Consider the following 13,573-nt stretch of genomic DNA (forward strand, 5'->3'; position numbering starts at 1 on the left):
GGCCGTGGTCCTCGGGGTCAGAGAGGCTACAGGTAAGGCCGTGGTCCTCGGGGTCAGAGATGCTACAGGTAAGGCCGTGGTCCTCGGGGTCAGAGAGGCTACAGGTAAGGCCGTGGTCCTCGGGGTCAGAGAGGTTACAGGTCTGTCATCAATCTCGATCATTGGTATGAAAGGGGAAATCCAATGTCGCCAAAGAAAATATGGGTTGTTGAATATTATACTATTATATTACACACTATTTATGTATCCCCTGTTTATAGATTAGTTAAGGACACAGAATGTCTGGTATTCCATCTCTCTGTCTTCCCATTTTAGGCTCGCCATCTCTCTCGCTCTTTCTCCATCTCTCTATCTCTTTCTCCATCTCTCTCTCTCTTTCTCCATCTCTCATCTCTTTCTCCATCTCTTCTCTCTCTCTCTTTGGTCTCTCTCTCTTTCTCTTTCTCCATCTCTCTTTCTCTTTCTCCATCTATCTGTCTTTCCGTTATGGTCAATCTCTCCTTCCTCTCCATCTCTTCTTGCAGCATTACAATAACTACATCCTGAAACCTCATTTGAAGTTAAATCAAAGAGGAATCCAAAAAGGATTAAAGTATGACAGTATGATTGGCTGAGAACAGCAGAACAGGGTCAGAGTATAGACGTGAGGGTTTAACAGCAGAACAGGGTCAGAGTATAGACGTGAGGGTTTAACAGCAGAACAGGGTCAGAGTATAGACGTGAGGGTTTAACAGCACAACAGGGTCAGAGTATAGACGTGAGGGTTTAACAGCAGAACAGGGTCAGAGTATAGACGTGAGGGTTTAACAGCAGAACAGGGTCAGAGTATAGACGTGAGGGTTTAACAGCAGAACAGGGTCAGAGTATAGACGTGAGGGTTTAACAGCAGAACAGGGTCAGAGTATAGACGTGAGGGTTTAACAGCAGAACAGGGTCAGAGTATAGACGTGAGGGTTTAACAGCAGAACAGGGTCAGAGTATAGACGTGAGGGTTTAACAGCAGAACAGGGTCAGAGTATAGACGTGAGGGTTTAACAGCAGAACAGGGTCAGAGTATAGACGTGAGGGTTTAACAGCAGAACAGGGTCAGAGTATAGACGTGAGGGTTTAACAGCAGAACAGGGTCAGAGTATAGACGTGAGGGTTTAACAGCAGAACAGGGTCAGAGTATAGATGAGGGTTTAACAGCAGAACAGGGTCAGAGTATAGACGTGAGGTTTAACATCCAGAACCTCAGAGTATAGACGTGAGGGTTTAACAGCAGAACAGGGTCAGAGTATAGACGTGAGGGTTTAACAGCAGAACAGGGTCAGAGTATAGACGTGAGGGTTTAACAGCAGAACAGGGTCAGAGTATAGACGTGAGGGTTTAACAGCAGAACAGGGTCAGAGTATTGACGTGATGGTTTAAAGACACCTCTCACTTCCCTTTGAGAGGATGCTCAATTGAGTTGAAGGGTTAAAGGAGATTTAACCCCTAGAAAAACAGTCAAACCAGTGTGTGTGTGTGCGTCAAACCACTTAAAAGCCCTGCTAAGCCAGCCCAGACCCCTAGAGAGAGTGGAGCCCAGAGATGGTAGACAGCCATGTTGGAAAGGCTCATTAAAATGAGGACATAAAAGCCCATAGGATTAAAGTACACAGAGACAGAGTTGGTTGGTTGGCTTCATACCGTAGTTGGCTAATTCATGGTTGACTCATACATATCAGAGTGGGAGTCGATTGCCTGATGAGCAACCACAGAGGGAGAGTTAATGGGATAATTAATATCAGGACGAGAGATGATTGGCTAATGAGCAGAAAAAGCAGGAGCTAATTGCCCACCTAACCAACACAGAGGGCAAGTTGAGTAAATTCCATTACACTATAGAATATATTCCACAAGAAACCTGGCATTTACAGGAACACCTCACCTCAGACGGTAGGCTATGTGACATTACTGTAGGTCCAGTACACTATAGAATATATTCCACAAGAAACCTGGCATTTACAGGAACACCTCACCTCAGACGGGTAGGCTATGGGACATTACTGTAGGTCCAGTACACTATAAGAATATATTCCACAGGAAACCTGGCATTTACAGGAACACCTCACCTCAGACGGGTAGGCTATGGGACATTACTGTAGGTCCAGTACACTATAGAATATATTCCACAAGAAACCTGGCATTTACAGGAACACCTCACCTCAGACGGGTAGGCTATGGGACATTACTGTAGGTCCAGTACACTATAAGAATATATTCCACAAGAAACCTGGCATTTACAGGAACACCTCACCTCAGACGGGTAGGCTATGGGACATTACTGTAGGTCCAGTACACTATAGAATATATTCCACAAGAAACCTGGCATTGACAGGAACACTTCACCTCAGACGGGTAGGCTATGGGACATTACTGTAGGTCCAGTACACTATAGAATATATTCCACAAGAAACCTGGCATTTACAGGAACACCTCACCTCAGACGGGTAGGCTATGGGACATTACTGTAGGTCCAGTACACTATAGAATATATTCCACAAGAAACCTGGCATTTACAGGAACACCTCACCTCAGACGGGTAGGCTATGGGACATTACTGTAGGTCCAGTACACTATAGAATATATTCCACAAGAAACCTGGCATTTACAGGAACACCTCACCTCAGACGGGTAGGCTATGGGACATTACTGTAGGTCCAGTACACTATAGAATATATTCCACAAGAAACCTGGCATTTACAGGAACACCTCACCTCAGACGGGTAGGCTATGGGACATTACTGTAGGTCCAGTACACTATAGAATATATTCCACAAGAAATATTTACAGGAACACCTCACCTCAGACGGGTAAACCTAGGTCCAGCATACAGGCATGAGGGAATATGCCTTAGGACGTGGTACACCTCATGCTGTATGGACACATAGTTTCAGACGGGTAGGCATTTCACTTACAGCAGGACATTACTAGTCAGACACACGTTACTAGTCAGACAGACGTTACAGTACACGTTACTAGTCAGAATACTAGTACACGTTACTAGTCAGAGCGTTACTAATCAGACACACGCATTTACTAGTCAGACACGTTACAGTCAGACGGCGTTACTAGTCAGGCTACTAATCAGGACATTACTAGTACTAGTCAGACACACGTTACTAGTCAGAACGCGTTACTAATCAGACACACACTAGAAACACGCTGGTTATTTAGTCAGAACACGTTACTAGTCAGACGGGCGTTACTAGTCAGACATTACTGTCAGACACGTTACTAGTCAGACAGGCGTTACTAGTCAGACACACGTTACTAGTCAGACACACGTTACTAGTCAGACACAAGTTACTAGTCCTGGCATTTACAGTCAGACACCGTTACTAATCAGACGGCGTTACTAATCAGACACGGCGTTACTAGTCAGACACGGCGTTACTAGTCAGACACGGCGTTACTAGTCAGACACGCGTTACATAGTCAGGGTTAAATGGATGACACCGTTACTAGTCAGACACGCGTTACTAGTCAGACACGGTTACTAGTCAGACACACGTTACTAGTCAGATGCGCGTTACTAGTCAGACACGCACTAGTTTAGTCAGAAATATAGTCAGACACAGACATCACTGCGTTACAGTCAGACAACACACTAATCAGACACGCACGCGTTACTAGTCAGACACGTTACTAGTCAGACACGCGTTACTAATCAGACGCAGCGTTACTAGTCAGACACGCGTTACTAGTCAGACACACGTTACTAGTCAGACACACGTTACTAGTCAGACACACGTTACTAGTCAGACACACGTTACTAGTCAGACACACGTTACTAGTCAGACACACGTTACTAGTCAGACACACGTTGCTAGTCAGACACAGGTTGCTAGTCAGACACACGTTACTAATCAGACACACGTTACTAGTCAGACACACGTTACTAGTCAGACACACGTTACTAGTCAGACACGTTACTAGTCAGACACACGTTACTAGTCAGACACCGTTACTAGTCAGACACGCGTTACTAGTCAGACACGCGTTACGTTACTAGTACTAGACACACGTTACTAATCAGACACGCGTTACTAGTCAGACACGCGTTATTAGTCAGACACGCTGCTACTAGTCAGACACGCGTTACTAATCAGACACGCGTTACTAATCAGACACGCGTTACTAGTCAGACACGCGTTACTAGTCAGACACGCGTTACTAGTCAGACACACGTTACTAGTCAGACACACACGTTACTAGTCAGACACAGCGTTACTCAGACACACGTTACTAGTCAGACACACGTTACTAGTCAGACACACGTTAAAAGTCAGACACACGTTACTAGTCAGACACACGTTACTAGTCAGACACAGGTTGCTAGTCAGTTACTAATCAGACACTAATCAGCGTTACTAATCAGACACACGTTACTAGTCAGACACACGTTACTAGTCAGACACACGTTACTAGTCAGACACACGTTACTAGTCAGACACACGTTACTAGTCAGACACAGGTTGCTAGTCAGACACACATTACTAATCAGACACACGTTACTAGTCAGACACACGTTACTAGTCAGACACACGTTACTAGTCAGACACACGTTACTAGTCAGACACACGTTACTAGTCAGACACACGTTACTAGTCAGACACAGGTTGCTAGTCAGACACACATTACTAATCAGACACACATTACTAATCAGACACACGTTACTAATCAGACACACGTTACTAATCAGACACACGTTACTAGTCAGACACACGTTACTAGTCAGACACACGTTACTAGTCAGACACACGTTACTAGTCAGACACACGTTACTAGTCAGACACAGGTTGCTAGTCAGACACACATTACTAATCAGACACACGTTACTAGTCAGACACACGTTACTAGTCAGACACACGTTACTAGTCAGACACACGTTACTAGTCAGACACACGTTACTAGTCAGACACACGTTACTAGTCAGACACACGTTACTAGTCAGACACGCGTTACTAGTCAGACACGCGTTACTAGTCAGACACACGTTACTAGTCACGTTACAGTCAGACACGCGTTACTACGTTACTAATCAGACACACGTTACTAGTCAGACACGCGTTACTAGTCAGACACGCGTTACTAGTCAGACACACGTTACTAGTCAGACACACGTTACTAGTCAGACACACGTTACTAGTCAGACACACGTTACTAGTCAGACACACGTTACTAGTCAGACACACGTTACTAGTCAGACACACGTTACTAGTCAGACACACGTTACTAGTCAGACACACGTTGCTAGTCAGACACAGGTTGCTAGTCAGACACACATTACTAATCAGACACACGTTACTAATCAGACACACGTTACTAGTCAGACACACGTTACTAGTCAGACACACGTTACTAGTCAGACACACGTTACTAGTCAGACACACGTTACTAGTCAGACACAGGTTGCTAGTCAGACACACATTACTAATCAGACACACGTTACTAGTCAGACACACGTTACTAGTCAGACACACGTTACTAGTCAGACACACGTTACTAGTCAGACACACGTTACTAGTCAGACACACGTTAAGTCAGACACAGGTTGCTAGTTACTAATCAGACACACGTTACTAATCAGACACACGTTACTAATCAGACACACGTTACTAATCAGACACACGTTACTAGTCAGACACACGTTACTAGTCAGACACACGTTACTAGTCAGACACACGTTACTAGTCAGACACACGTTACTAGTCAGACACAGGTTGCTAGTCAGACACACATTACTAATCAGACACACGTTACTAGTCAGACACACGTTACTAGTCAGACACACGTTACTAGTCAGACACACGTTACTAGTCAGACACACGTTACTAGTCAGACACACGTTACTAGTCAGACACAGGTTGCTAGTCAGACACACATTACTAATCAGTTACTAGTCAGACACGTTACTAGTCAGACACACGTTAATCAGACACACGTTACTAGTCAGAGTCAGACACACGTTACTAGTCAGACACACGTTACTAGTCAGACACACGTTACTAGTCAGACACACGTTACTAGTCAGACACACGTTACTAGTCAGACACACGTTACTAGTCAGACACACGTTAAGTCAGACACTAATCAGACAAAGTGACATGCCCAAAATAGGAAGTGATCTGCCATAATAACACAGCCATCGTCCCATAAATCCACACAACTCCTTTTCTCTGAGGACCACATATCCTCATAAAACAGGATATGTATATGGTGTAACGTAGGGACCTACTAATTATATAGGTGTACACTGAGTCGACTAAACATTAGGAACACCTGCTCCTTCTATGACATAGACTGACCAGGTGAATCTAGGTGAATGCTATGATCCCTTACTGACGTCACTTGTTAAAACCACTTCAATCAGTGTAGATGAAGAGGAAACATGTTAACATGATTTTTAAGCCTTTAGACAGTTGAGACATGGATTGTGTATGTGTGTTATTCAGAGGGTGACTGGGCAATATAAAATATTGAAGTGCCTTTGAACAGGGTATGGTAGTAGGTGCCAGGGACACTGGTTTGGGTCAAGAACTGCAAGAACTGGGTTTTTCACGTTCAATAGTTTCCCGTGTTCATCAAGAATGGTTCACCACCAAAAGACATCCAGAAAACTTGACAACTGCATTGAAGTCAACATGGACCAGCATCCCTGTGGAACGCGTCGACACCTTGTAGAGTCCATGCCCTGACAAATTGAGGATGTTCTGAGAGCAAAAAACTGATGGGGAGGTGCAACTCAATATTAGGAAGATGTTCTGAATGTTTTGTACACTCAGTGTATATAGATACTGCATGGAATTAAATAAATAATGCCAATATAAGTCAGTTATGTTACACTAAATGATACAGTCAGTACAGTTACCCTAAATGATACAGTCAGTACAGTTACCCTAAACGATACAGTCAGTACAGTTACCCTAAACGATACAGTCAGTACAGTTACCCTAAACGATACAGTCAGTACAGTTACCCTAAACGATACAGTCAGTACAGTTACCTAAACGATACAGTCAGTACCGTTACCCTAATCGATACAGTCAGTGCAGTTACCTAAACGATACAGTCAGTGCAGTTACCTAAACGATACAGTTACAGTCAGTACAGTTACCCTAAACGATACAGTCAGTACAGTTACCAGATCAGTCAGTACCGTTACCTAAACGATACAGTCAGTGCAGTTACCCTAAACGATACAGTCAGTACCGTTACCCTAAACGATACAGTCAGTACAGTTACCCTAAACGATACAGTCAGTGCAGTTACCTAAACGATACAGTCAGTGCAGTTACCCTAAACGATACAGTCAGTACAGTTACCCTAAACGATACAGTCAGTACCGTTACCCTAAACGATACAGTCAGTCAGTTACCCTAAACGATACAGTCAGTGCAGTTACCTAAACGATACAGTCAGTACAGTTACCCTAAATGATACAGTCAGTACAGTTACCCTAAACGATACAGTCAGTACAGTTACCCTAAACGATACAGTCAGTGCAGTTACCTAAACGATACAGTCATTGCAGTTACCCTAAACGATACAGTCAGTGCAGTTACCCTAAACGATACAGTCAGTACAGTTACCTAAACGATACAGTCAGACAGTTACCCTAACGATACAGTCAGTGCAGTTACCTAAGCGATACAGTCAGTACAGTTACCTAAACGATACAGTCAGTACCGTTACCTAAGCGATACAGTCAGTACAGTTACCCTAAGTACACACAGTTACCCTAAACGATACAGTCAGTACGTTACCTAAACGATACAGTCAACGTTACCCTACGATACAGTCAGTACGTTACGATACACGTGCCGTTACCTAAACGATACAGTCAGTACCGTTACCCGTTACCTAGTCAGTACGTTACCACGATACAGTCAGTACCGTTACCTAAGCGATACAGTCAGTACCGTTACCCTAAACGATAGTCAGTACAGTTACCCTAAACGATACAGTCAGTACAGTTACCCTAAACGATACAGTCAGTACAGTTACCCTAAACGATACAGTCAGTACAGTTACCTAAATGATACAGTCAGTACCGTTACCTAAACGATACAGTCAGTAGAGTTACCTAAACGATACAGTCAGTAGAGTTACCTAAACGATACAGTCAGTACAGTTACCCTAAACGATACAGTCAGTACAGTTACCTAAACGATACAGTCAGTACAGTTACCCTAAACGATGCAGTCAGTACAGTTACCCTAAACGATACAGTCAGTACAGTTACCCTAAACGATACAGTCAGTACCGTTACCCTAAACGAACAGTCAGTGCAGTTCACCGTTACGATACAGTCAGTACCGTTACCCTAAACGATACAGTCAGTGCAGTTACCCTAAACGATACAGTCAGTGCAGTTACCTAAACGATACCCAGTCAGTACAGTTGCCTAAACGATACAGTCAGTACCGTTACCTAAGCGATACAGTCAGTGCAGTTACCCTAAACGATACAGTCAGTGCAGTTACCTAAACGATACAGTCAGTGCAGTTACCCTAAACGATACAGTCAGTACAGTTACCCTAAACGATACAGTCAGTGCAGATACCTAAACGATACAGTCATTGCAGTTACCTAAACGATACAGTCAGTGCAGTTACCCACGATACAGTCAGTACCGTTACCCTAAACGATACAGTCAGTGCAGTTACCCTAAACGATACAGTCAGTGCAGTTACTCTAAACGATACAGTCAGTACAGTTACCCTAAACGATACAGTCAGTACCGTTACCCTAAACGATACAGTCAGTACAGTTATCCTTACAGTCAGTACAGTTACCGTAAACGATACAGTCAGTACCGTTACCCTAAACGATACAGTCAGTACAGTTACCCTAAACGATACAGTCAGTACAGTTACCTAAACGATACAGTCAGTACCGTTACCTAAATGATACAGTCAGTACCGTTACCTAAACAATACAGTCAGTACAGTTACCCTAAATGATACAGGCAGTACAGTTACCCTAAACGATACAGTCAGTGCAGTTACCCTAAACGATACAGTCAGTACAGTTACCTAAACGATACAGTCAGTACCGTTACCTAAACGATACAGTCAGTGCAGTTACTAAATGATACAGTCAGTACAGTTACCCTAAACGATACAGTCAGTACAGTTACTCTAAGCGATACAGTCAGTACCGTTACCTAAACGATACAGTCAGTACAGTTATCCTAAACGATACAGTCAGTACAGTTACTGTAAGCGATACAGTCAGTACCGTTACCCTTGATACAGTCAGTACAGTTACCTAAACGATACAGTCAGTACGTTACCCTAAATGATACAGTCAGTACCGTTACCCTAAACAATACAGTCAGTACAGTTACCCTAAACGATACAGGCAGTACAGTTACCCTAAACGATACAGTCAGTGCAGTTACCCTAAACGATACAGTCAGTACAGTTACCTAAACGATACAGTCAGTACAGTTACCCTAAACGATACAGTCAGTACAGTTACCCTAACGATACAGTCAGTACCGTTACCCTAAACGATACAGTCAGTACAGTTGTAAACGATACAGTCAGTACAGTTACCTAAGCGATACAGTCAGTACCGTTACCCTAAGCGATACAGTCAGTACAGTTACCCTAAACGATACAGTCAGTACCGTTGCCTAAACGATACAGTCAGTACCGTTACCCTAAACGATACAGTCAGTACAGTTACCCTAAACGATACAGGCAGTACAGTTACCCTAAACGATACAGTCAGTGCAGTTACCCTAAACGATACAGTCAGTACAGTTACCCTAACGATACAGTCAGTACAGTTACCCTAAACGATACAGTCAGTACAGTTACCTAAACGATACAGTCAGTACAGTTACCTAAACGATACAGTCAGTACCGTTACCCTAAACGATACAGTCAGTACAGTTACCCTAAACGATACAGTCAGTACAGTTACCCTAAACGATACAGTCAGTACAGTTACCCTAAACGATACAGTCAGTACCAGTTACAGTTACCCTAAACGATACAGTCAGTACCGTTACCCTAAGCGATACAGTCAGTACAGTTACCCTAAACGATACAGTCAGTACAGTTACCCTAAACGATACAGTCAGTACAGTTACCCTAAACAATACAGTCAGTACAGTTACCCTAAGCGATACAGTCAGTACCGTTACCTAAGCGATACAGTCAGTACAGTTACCTAAAATACAGTCAGTACAGTTACCCAGTACAGTCAGTACAGTTACCTAAACGATACAGTCAGTACAGTTACCCTAAACGATACAGTCAGTACAGTTACCTAAACGATGCAGTCAGTACAGTTACCCTAAGCGATACAGTCAGTGCAGTTACCTAAACGATACAGTCAGTACAGTTACCTAAACAATACAGTCAGTACCGTTACCTAAGCGATACAGTCAGTGCAGTTACCCTAAACGATACAGTCAGTGCAGTTACCCTAAACGATACAGTCAGGACAGTTACCTAAACGATACAGTCAGTACAGTTACCCTAAGCGATACAGTCAGTACAGTTACCTAAGCGATACAGTCAGTACCGTTACCTAAGCGATACAGTCAGTGCAGTTACCTAAGCGATACAGTCAGTACCGTTACCCTAAACGATACAGTCAGTGCAGTTACCCTAAACGATACAGTCAGTGCAGTTACCCTAAACGATACAGTCAGTGCAGTTACCTAAACGATAGTCAGTACAGTTACCCTAAACGATACAGTCAGTACCGTTACCCTAAACGATACAGTCAGTGCAGTTACCTAACGATACAGTCAGTGCAGTTACCTAAACGATACAGTCAGTGCAGTTACCTAAACGATACAGTCAGTACAGTTACCCTAAACGATACAGTCAGTACAGTTACCCTAAATGATACAGTCAGTACCGTTACCTAAACGATACAGTCAGTGCAGTTACCCTAAACGATACAGTCATTGCAGTTACCCTAAACGATACAGTCAGTGCAGTTACCCTAAACGATACAGTCAGTACCGTTACCTAAACGATACAGTCAGTGCAGTTACCCTAAACGATACAGTCAGTGCAGTTACCCTAAACGATACAGTCAGTGCAGTTACCTAAGCGATACAGTCAGTGCAGTTACCTAAACGATACAGTCAGTACCGTTACCTAAACGATACAGTCAGTACAGTTACCCTAAGCGATACAGTCAGTACAGTTACCGTAAACGATACAGTCAGTACCGTTACCTAAACGATACAGTCAGTACCGTTACCTAAACGATACAGTCAGTACCGTTACCCTAAACGATACAGTCAGTACCGTTACCTAAACGATACAGTCAGTACCGTTACCTAAGCGATACAGTCAGTACAGTTACCCTAACGATACAGTCAGTACCGTTACCTAAATGATACAGTCAGTACCGTTACCCTAAACAATACAGTCAGTACAGTTACCCTAAACGATACAGGCAGTACAGTTACCCTAAGCGATACAGTCAGTGCAGTTACCTAAACGATACAGTCAGTACAGTTACCTAACGATACAGTCAGTACAGTTACCCTAAACGATACAGTCAGTACAGTTACCCTAAACGATACAGTCAGTACAGTTACCCTAAACGATACAGTCAGTACCGTTACCCTAAACGATACAGTCAGTACAGTTACCTAAACGATACAGTCAGTACAGTTACCTAAACGATACAGTCAGTACAGTTACCCTAAACGATACAGTCAGTACAGTTACCTAAACGATACAGTCAGTACAGTTACCTAACGATACAGTCAGTACAGTTACCCTAAACGATACAGTCAGTACAGTTACCCTAAACGATACAGTCAGTACAGTTACCCTAAAGCGATACAGTCAGTACAGTTACCTAACGATACAGTCAGTACAGTTACCTAAACGATGCAGTCAGTACAGTTACCTAAACGATACAGTCAGTACAGTTACCTAAACGATACAGTCAGTACAGTTACCCTAAACGATACAGTCAGTACCGTTACCTAAACGATACAGTCCTTATCGTTACCCGAAGCGATACAGTCAGAACAGTTACCCTAAACGATACAGTCAGTACAGTTACCTAAACGATACAGTCAGTACAGTTACCTAAACGATACAGTCAGTACAGTTACCTAAACGATACAGTCAGTACCGTTACCCTAAGCGATGCAGTCAGTACAGTTACCTAAACGATACAGTCAGTACAGTTACCCTAAACGATACAGTCAGTACAGTTACCCTAAACGATACAGTCAGTACCGTTACCCGAAGCGATACAGTCCGTAGCGTTACCCGAAAGCGATACAGTCAGTAGTTACCTAAATTATACAGTCAGTACCGTTACCTAAACGATACAGTCAGTACCGTTACCCTAAACAATACAGTCAGTACCGTTACCGTAAACGATACAGTCAGTACAGTTACCCTAAACGACACAGTCATAGAAAATTGTGAATAACTCACCACAGGTTAATGAAAAGGTTGTGCTTGAAAGGATGGGTTGCAATGTTGGGTTGTAATTGGAGAGTCTCAGACTTAAATATCTTTCCACACACAGTCTGTGCCTGTATTTCGTTTTCAGGCTAGTGAGGGCCGAGAATCCACTCTCACATAGGTACGTGGTTGCAAAGGGCATCAGAGTCTTAACAGTCTGTGCCTGTATTTGCCAAGGCAGAATACTCTGAGCACAGTCCAATCCAGAAATCTGGCAGTGGCTTCTGATTAAATGACATGTTCACAGAACCGCTTGTTGCAATTTGGATGAGGCTCTTGGTAAGTGGACTGGAGTCAGAGCATGAAAGGGATAACAAATCCAGTTGTTTGTGTCATCTGTTTCAGGAAAGAACCTGCGTAATTGCTCACCCAACTCACTCAGGTGCTTCGCTATGTCACACTTGACATTGTCCGTAAGCTTGAGTTCATTTGCACACAAAAAATCATACAATGATGGAAAGACCTGTGTGTTGTCTTTGTTAATGCAGACAGAGAAGAGCTCCAACCTCTTAATCAATTTTGTCCCGCACATTGAATATTGTTGCGGAGAGTCCCTGTAATGCTAGATTCAGATCATTCAGGTGAGAAAAACATCACCCAGATAGGCCAGTCGTGTGAGAAACTCGTCATTATGCAAGCGGTCAGACAAGTGAAAGTTATGGTCAGTAAAGAACTTTAAGCTCGTCTCTCAATTTAAAAAAATGTGTCAATACTTTGCCCCTTGACAACCAGCACACTTCTTATGTTGTAAAAGCGTTACATGGTCGCTGCCCATATCACTGCATAGTGCAGAAAATACACAAGAGTTCAGGGGCCTTGCTTTAACAAAGTTAACCATTTTCACTGTAGTGTCCAAAACGTCTTTCAAGCTGTCAGCATTCCCTTGGCAGAAAGAGCCTCTCGGTGGATGCTGCAGTGAAACCAAGTGGCGTCGGGAGCAACTGCTTGCACTTGCGTTACCACTCCACTATGTCTCCCTGTCATGGCTTTTGCGCCATCAGAACAAATACCAACATATCTTGACCACCAGAGTCCATTTGATGTCACAAAGCTGTCCAGTATTTTAAAAATATCATCCC

The 13,573-nt window shown here is 43.3% G+C and overlaps 1 protein-coding gene and 1 long non-coding RNA gene across 2 annotated transcripts in view; both read right to left on the reverse strand.

Moving 5' to 3' along the window:
* The window catches only part of LOC127920733 (leucine-rich repeat serine/threonine-protein kinase 1-like), a gene marked incomplete at its 3' end in the record, with an annotated part of 102,782 nt that overhangs the window by 6,790 nt on the left and 82,419 nt on the right, over nucleotides 1-13,573 (reverse strand).
* LOC127920732 (uncharacterized) lies at nucleotides 8,236-12,061 on the reverse strand. The gene is made up of 3 exons (XR_008107168.1): nucleotides 12,002-12,061; nucleotides 9,461-9,540; nucleotides 8,236-8,246 (listed from the first exon to the last, which is right to left on the reverse strand). It is a non-coding gene; the product is annotated as an uncharacterized LOC127920732 (long non-coding RNA).

The sequence above is a fragment of the Oncorhynchus keta genome, unplaced genomic scaffold, assembly GCF_023373465.1.
Source record: "Oncorhynchus keta strain PuntledgeMale-10-30-2019 unplaced genomic scaffold, Oket_V2 Un_contig_20425_pilon_pilon, whole genome shotgun sequence".
Taxonomy (NCBI): domain Eukaryota; kingdom Metazoa; phylum Chordata; class Actinopteri; order Salmoniformes; family Salmonidae; genus Oncorhynchus; species Oncorhynchus keta.